Source organism: Myxine glutinosa, chromosome 1 (assembly GCF_964187855.1).
Source record: "Myxine glutinosa chromosome 1, kmMyxGlut1.1, whole genome shotgun sequence".
Classification (NCBI taxonomy): Eukaryota; Metazoa; Chordata; class Myxini; order Myxiniformes; family Myxinidae; genus Myxine; species Myxine glutinosa.
Genome location: NC_136261.1, coordinates 259,723,204 through 259,730,703, shown reverse-complemented (window position 1 = coordinate 259,730,703; position 7,500 = coordinate 259,723,204). Strand labels below are relative to the sequence as shown.

At 43.2% G+C, this 7,500-nt stretch overlaps 1 long non-coding RNA gene across 1 annotated transcript; it reads left to right on the top strand.

Annotated features, from left to right (window-relative positions):
• Positions 1-5,598: 5,598 nt before the first annotated feature.
• LOC144889792 (uncharacterized) lies at positions 5,599-7,281 on the top strand. Its single transcript, XR_013622071.1, has 2 exons — positions 5,599-5,667; positions 5,880-7,281. It is a non-coding gene; the product is annotated as an uncharacterized LOC144889792 (long non-coding RNA).
• The last annotated feature ends 219 nt before the right edge of the window (positions 7,282-7,500 follow it).

Sequence of the window (7,500 nt, the reverse complement as noted above, 5' to 3'; positions counted from 1 at the left end):
TAATTAGTGAGGGATTATGGGTAATTAATTCCCCGTTTGCAATTGCCTCAGTAATATTTCCCTGTGTTCCTTATGACACTGCACTACACGCACCAAGCCAGAAATCAGCCATTAACCACACTAATTAAAAACCAACTGGAAACCAGGCAACAAGCACTATCGCGGATAACATTGACTTGGTGAGCGCAGATGACAGGTAGGTTTGTGAGGCCATGCCTAGAAGAGCAGTGATTGGTCAGGCATTTGATTGGCACGACTGGTAAGATTTAGTGTTACCTATGTTAACATTAATTAATGTAAGATTTAGTGCCATGGCTTGTTACCTTTGGGATTGGTGAAGCAGGCACGGATGACGTCAGAGCCATGCGTACAAAAAAATTGGAACGGCGGACATTTCCCCTTCTTGTTTTGGAACTGGTGGTGAACGGTCGTGTGCCAACATTTTCTCTTCTTTCTTGGGTCCGGACTTTGTTGGTGAATGGTCGCAAAAAAGCTCTCTCTCAGCATCGACATTTTATCTCTCTCAGCATCGACATTTAATCTCTTTCAGCATCGACGTCCTCTTGGTTCTTCTCGTTCTGGACCCCATAGCGAACAGTCACACTTTGCTCTCTTGCGCAAGGAAGCTTCATCGCAAACGGCCGTGTTCCGAGATCTTGCTAGTGGTCGTGAGGAGGACATCTTGATAGTGGTCGTGAGGAGGCAGAACTGTGGGCTGGGAACTGCGGTTTTCCATGCAGATATTGTGAGGACAGGCGCGGCAGGAAAAGCGAGCTGCACGCCAAGGCTGTTGATATCTCCAATATCTTTGAGATCTCTAAACTGATATCTCAAAGCAAAACTGATGTTGAAAAGTGAAACTGAAACTACTGATATATGGATCATCGAATGGGAAACCAGAATGAAATGCTGTGGGAAATTGCTGAAAGCAAAGCTGTGGGGAGTATAGAGAGGGGGGGGGGGGGGTCGGGAGCTGAAGAAACAATGTGGAGAGGAATAGGTGCCTGGAGGTGGTTGGTTGGTATGGAAAGAACTTTGGTGATCTTCCATCAGGCGGTAGGCCCAAAATATACCTAAACCCGTTTCCCAGTTGAGCTTTCATAAATCACCTTCAATCCTGAGCAGTACTTCAGATACAACAAGCATGGATTGGAAATCTTAGCTGATAGAATGGAACAAGATAGTCGAGGTTACCAGCTGCACCCATTGCGATGTATGCTCACTGAATATTTATACTGAATTCCCGTTTCTACCAATACACACTCCAAATGAAATTGTTTATTTTACGTCAGACATCTACGAACCCCCGTCATTGACGAGTACCTTTGATAGTGTATATATACGTGTGTGTATGTGTATATATATATATATATATATATATATATATATATATATATATATATATATTGTTACTGATCGCGGTTAAGATGTTATATTGACCGAGCAGTGGTGTATTACCGCGACCTAACAGTTCCCCCGATTCTTCCCCAACTCACCCGATTCACCCCAAACTTTGGCCGTATCGCACCGCAGCTGCCCAATCTGGAAAAGACTAAAACGACGAATGCAAAGAGGAAGACGAAGGCAAAGAAAGGTTTGGAAATACTACTAAATTTATTTACTATTTACACACATAAGCAAAAAGAAAGCAGTCACGTTTATTTACAACACATAAGACGCAGGTGACACAGTGCAACGCTAGCTTACCTACAGTCTTCATTAACCCAGGGACAGAACAAACAAAAGACAGACTCACACGGGGAATGATGACAGGAATCGGCTGGAAGGAGAGGATGGCTTGGAGCTGTATTGTGCAGCACGATCGGCGCGTTTAGCAGCCGCCGTTCCTTCGCGGCCCTGCTCAAAACCGCCGTCCAGGCCCCAAGTGGCTGCTGGGTGTTGTTGCTGCTGTGGCCGCCGCTGCTTTCCCAGGATTACAACAGGCTTTGTGCTTTCTGGGATGTCCTCTCCTTGGATGTTCTCTATGTTCTCTTGGTCCAATCACTCCTCACCACCGACAACTCAACGCAACCAACGCAACCACTGACCACCACAACGCAACCACTGATGACCAAAACCACACAACTCAGCTCTGCTTCTTGGACCCTCTCTCTTCTCAACGGCTTGGGCTCCCTTTTGTCTGCCGGTCAAAACTCATCTCTCAAAGCTCGTCTCAGCTTCTCTTTTGGGAGCGTCGCGCTGCGGATTTTAGCTGCGGTCACGCCTGCTCATTCCCTCCTCTCAGCGCCTCTCTTTCTTCTTCAAAGCTCGACTGCTTGGGGAGCGTCGCGCTGTGTGTTATATAGGCCCCGCCCCTCAACCTTTTCGAACCTCCCCGATCGCTCTTCCTCCGCCCTCTCTAGCCAAACCCCTGGCTCATGGTTGGTCGAGTGGGGCTGGCTCACTCCTCCCCTCTATGACGAGGTGGAGACACGCCTTTCTTCTCTGACCCTGCCTCGTGGTCAATGGCGGTTATTGGAGGGGAGGTAATTGCCAAACGACGAAAAGGGGGAATGGAGGTTTTGGGAATGGGAATGAAGGGAATCTATCTCTTTCACTGGTGCAATGGAGTACTTCAATTAATGGGAGACACAACCTTACCCTAAAACACAGAATAAGATATAACTATTGAACAGGGGTATTCTATGATTGGCTGTGGTGTGGATGCTTGTGGACTAATTATGGGATGCCCTTTTACCTTTACACAGCTCCGGAGGCAGGGGGCGCAGAATAAACAATAATAATAATTCACACAATCAAAAAAAATATACAGTCCTCATATCCGCAACAATATATATATATATATATATATATATATATATATATATATATATATATATATATATATATATATATATATATATATATATATATATATATATATACTAGCGGGGTCACCCGTGGGAATCCCACGGGCATGGATGTGTGTGACATTTCGACATATTGAGTTATATGCTGCACATTCATTTTTACAAAATGGTTACTGGCAAGGCATCAGATCCAGAAATGGTGTGATGAACACAATTTATTTATTTCACATAATATGTGACCCCTCACTCCTCTCCACCTGACACTCTCCTGTCTCCACCTGACACTCTCCTGTCTCCACCTGACACTCTCCTCTCTCCACCTAGCACTCCTCTCCTCTCCAAACCCTCACATCCCTCTCCTTTCCAATCCCTCACCTCTCCAATCCCTCACACTCCTCTCCTCTCCAATCCTTCACACGCCTCTCCAATCGCGCCTCACACTCCTCTCCAATCGCGCCTCACACTCCTCTCCAATCGCGCTTCACACTCCTCTCCAATCGTGCCTCACACTCCTCTCCAATCGTGCCTCACACTCCCCTCCAATCACTCCTCTCCAATCGTGCCTCACACTCCTCTCCAATCACGCCTCACACTCCTCTCCAATCGTGCCTCACACTCCTCTCCAATCGCGCCTCACACTCCTCTCCAATCGCGCCTCACTCGCCTCTCCAATCGGCTTTCCCCGTCTCGTTTCTCTCCTTTTTCTCCCGTCTCGTTCTTTTTCTTGCCCCAAATCGGCCCGTCGGAATCGGAAATCGGCCCGTCTCGCCCGTCGGCCCGTTGGAATCGGAAATCGGCCCGTCTTGCTTTTGTGCTTGTACGTAAATAAATTGTGTTCATGACACCATTTCTGGTGTTGGGCTAGCGGCTAGGGTGCCGGCTTATAGGATCCTGGGTTCGAATCTCGGTCGATCGCCGAATTAATGCCAGGGGGGTTGACTCAGCCTGTCATCCTTCCGAGGTCGGCTAATTGAGTACCAGTTCACTGGTAATTCCCTGTTTGTCGTTGAAGGCGGCAAAAAGGGTTGGCGTCAGGAAGGGCATCCGGCCGTAAAACATTGCTTCAAAAAGGGGACAAAAAAACAACAACTACCACGGTCCCCGAAAAGGCCAACCCCCGCTTTGCGGGGAAAAATGGCCTCTAAACGGTGGTTTTTACACCATTTCTGGATCTGATGACTTGCCAGTAACCATTTTGTAAAAATGAATGTGCAGCATCTAACTCAATATGTCGAAATGTCACACACATCCATGCCCGTGGGATTCCCACGGGTGACCCCGCAAGTTTGCATTGACGTTCGTCGATGGACTCGTTCGCCCGTCTCATTCGTTTTCTTGCTGCATCCTGTTCAAGTCTGCGTTCTTCATCGATCGTCTCATTCATTTTGGAAATAGAAGTTTCCACGCAGCGCATGAATTGTCACGATCCTCAAGAGGAATTTGTCTCGTAATCATCAAATGATAAATGGCAAGTAAATTATATTGTGGAAAATTAAAGATTTCAAATAAACCTATTTAAAGTGTATTCGCACATAACTAATTTTAAAAAACGAAGAAATATCTCTCGGTAATTTCCTGAAACATATTTTACTTCCGGCTAATAATGTTGAATTAAATAAAAACGAAGAAATATATGTCGGCATCATTGTTGACGTTTTTGTGACGACTGTCATCAAACGAAAAAGTAATATATCTTAACGGAAAAGCAAAAGCGAATTTTTAATATGGGTGAATATCAAATTGCGGTAGATTTTGTGTCCGAAGGACTAATCTTCCGTTTAAATGCTGTTACTGATAATATTGTCCTTATTTTTTGTTGTGTACAGGTTAATTAAACATTAGTTAACGATATGATGGTTGAAATTCACATCTGGGATTTAATTTTTTGTGTGAAAAAAAATTTCAAAGTCTGTGTACCTATGAAATATCTCTGTCCGAGACGAACATTTTCAGAAAGTTACATCATTTATCCGCAGTAAACAATGTGTTGAGAAAATATTAAGCCCCTGTTTCATCAAGTGATTTGTATTGTACAATGTGCTGACGAAATAAGCTAATTTGTGACCTCCTTATATTCATCACTGAACCGAAATGCACATGTCCCTGATTTGAAGTCCCCCCTGTTACCCTGTCCAATAAAGCCAGCCTGTGTCTGATTTTACCATATTTCATTAATGTGTCCAGTACAGTTTGCAGCATATAAGTTCTCATTTCCAGCATGGAAGAAAAAAGTTGAACAAAGAAGTGATTGAAGAAATTTTTTTCAATAATAAGTTGGTGAGTATTGCACGTCAAACAGAAATTGTCCACACTGTTATACATTCATCATTTATAAATATAAAACATTCGAAAACACTAATCACGCAACTATATTACAGAATAGTTCCTTGAGGCATGGGAGTGATGGGGCGATAATTTGGGAATTAATAATGGAATCAGTGAGATTTGTGTGCATGAAATGTCCCCGCTGTTACTGTCCTCTCTGTTACTTGATTTTCGGTAACGGGGGGGACCAAGCCTAACAGTGGGGACATAATTAAGGACCATGTCTGCAAATTGTCCAGTGAAAGTCAGAGCATGCACTTTGGTGCATCAAAGAAACAACTCAGCTTACACACTGGTGTGTATTATGTAGGTCCAAATGCAAACCCTGCACCAGTCTGCACAATCTCAGAAAACTTGTACCATGGTCCAGCAGCCATATGGGAGCACCTGAAGCCAAATCTCAACAGCTTGCAGGAGAAGCACGAAGTGGACACCATTCACTTCTTCAGTGATGGGCCCACGACCCAGTACAGGCAGAAATTAAATTTCTTTCTGTTCACCAAAGAACTGGCACAAAGGAAGGTTACTTTTGGTAAGCTATGGTGATCTCATAAATAACCATGTCAAATAATCTGTATACAATTTTAGCTGTCCTCAAACAGCACATGTACATATGATTTATTACAATCCCTTCCATCTGACTATTTAGATTATGTTTTAGATGCTTGTACTACAGGGAGAGGAATTATGGATGACCCTTAACCAATCATTTCATCAATAATTTTTTGGAATGTTGTTTTACAGGGACATGGAATTTCCATGAGGCAGGCCATGGGAAGGGGGCACCTGATGGAGTTGGCGCAACTGTGAAACGAATGGCCGACAACCTGGTACAGAGAGGGAAAGATTGCCCAGATGCGGTGACAATGATTAATCTGTTAGAGGAGGCACACTGTCGCATTGAGCTGCACTTGGTAGACGTAAAGGATATTGACTCTGCAGTGACCAAATCAGCAAAACTGCACCTTCCGAGTGTCCCAGGCACAATGAAAATCCATCAAATCTTAACAACAAAACATGGATGCATACAGTTTCGAGATCTCAGTTGCTTGTGCACCAAAGGAGAAATATGTCTATGTTTTAAACCAAAAACATTCACTTTCCCGAACCACCTGCAATGTGCCATGGAAGATGATGTACCAGATCCTGAACCAGAGCGGATGCCAGATCCTGAATCAGAGAGTGTGCCAGATCCTGAATCAGAGAGTGTGCCAGATCCTGAATCAGAGAGTGTGCCAGATCCTGAATCAGAGAGTGTGCCAGATCCTGAATCAGAGAGTGTGCCAGATCCTGAATCAGAGAGTGTGCCAGATGGTGTGCTGAAGAGTCTTACTGATTCAACTGATATCTCACTACTTAACAAGTATGTTGTGGTGAGCTATGATGGTCGACCATATCCTGGAATTGTCATTGATGAAGACCATGAAGATCTTGAAGTGAAATGCATGCATAAAGTCGGCAAGAACAGATTTTTTTGGCTCATGTTGGATGATATATGTTGGTACAATAAGGATAACTTCATATGTGAAATACCACCACCGGAAAAAGTGACCCTCAGACATCTCCAAATCAATCCCTCAATTTGGCATGCAATTCAATGCCACTTCTCATGAAGAGTTCCATCAACTACAATAATGATTCTTGTCCACATTATGCATTTCATTTCTTTCTATTGTCATGTGGATCAATTTGTTGTCCCTTCTGTTACTGTTGGTCCCCACTGTTACTTGGTGTCCCCTCTGTTACTGCATGCAAAAATGGATATATTTCTGAACCTGCACTCATTTCTACCATTGCATCTGTTCTATTCCACTCCTGCAACTATACAAGTTTTGGATGTATTCACATAATTAAAACTGTTCTTGTATTTAAGGACCAAATTTTGAATATAGCTAGCACTGTGTGGTACAGACAGGATACGCTAGATATTAATTGCAATATTATACACCACCATCAATGATTATTACAACGAAAAGTTCCACATATGATAAGAGGACTTATTGCCTCATGTTTGTGCACAATTGTAGAAATGAGCAAGTATTTTAGTATAAGTTGCAATATCACCCTTGTCCGTAACAGAGGGGACAAAATGTATTGCGCATTGCTTCTTATTATCTCTGGCATTTAATAAATTTACTTCAAACAGTTTTCGCATGGGTATAGTGTTTCTTCTTAATCATTTTTGCATCATTATAAGAATTTTTTTTTCTTAATTTAACATTTTTTTTTTTGGGATTTTAAATATCCAAAATCTACCGCAATTTGATATTCACCCCACGTTGCCGTCGGTGTCATGTTGGGCGGTGTATGATACACCATGACGCGATTTTTAAAAATATATCTCTGCATTTTCCCGCGTGTGTGG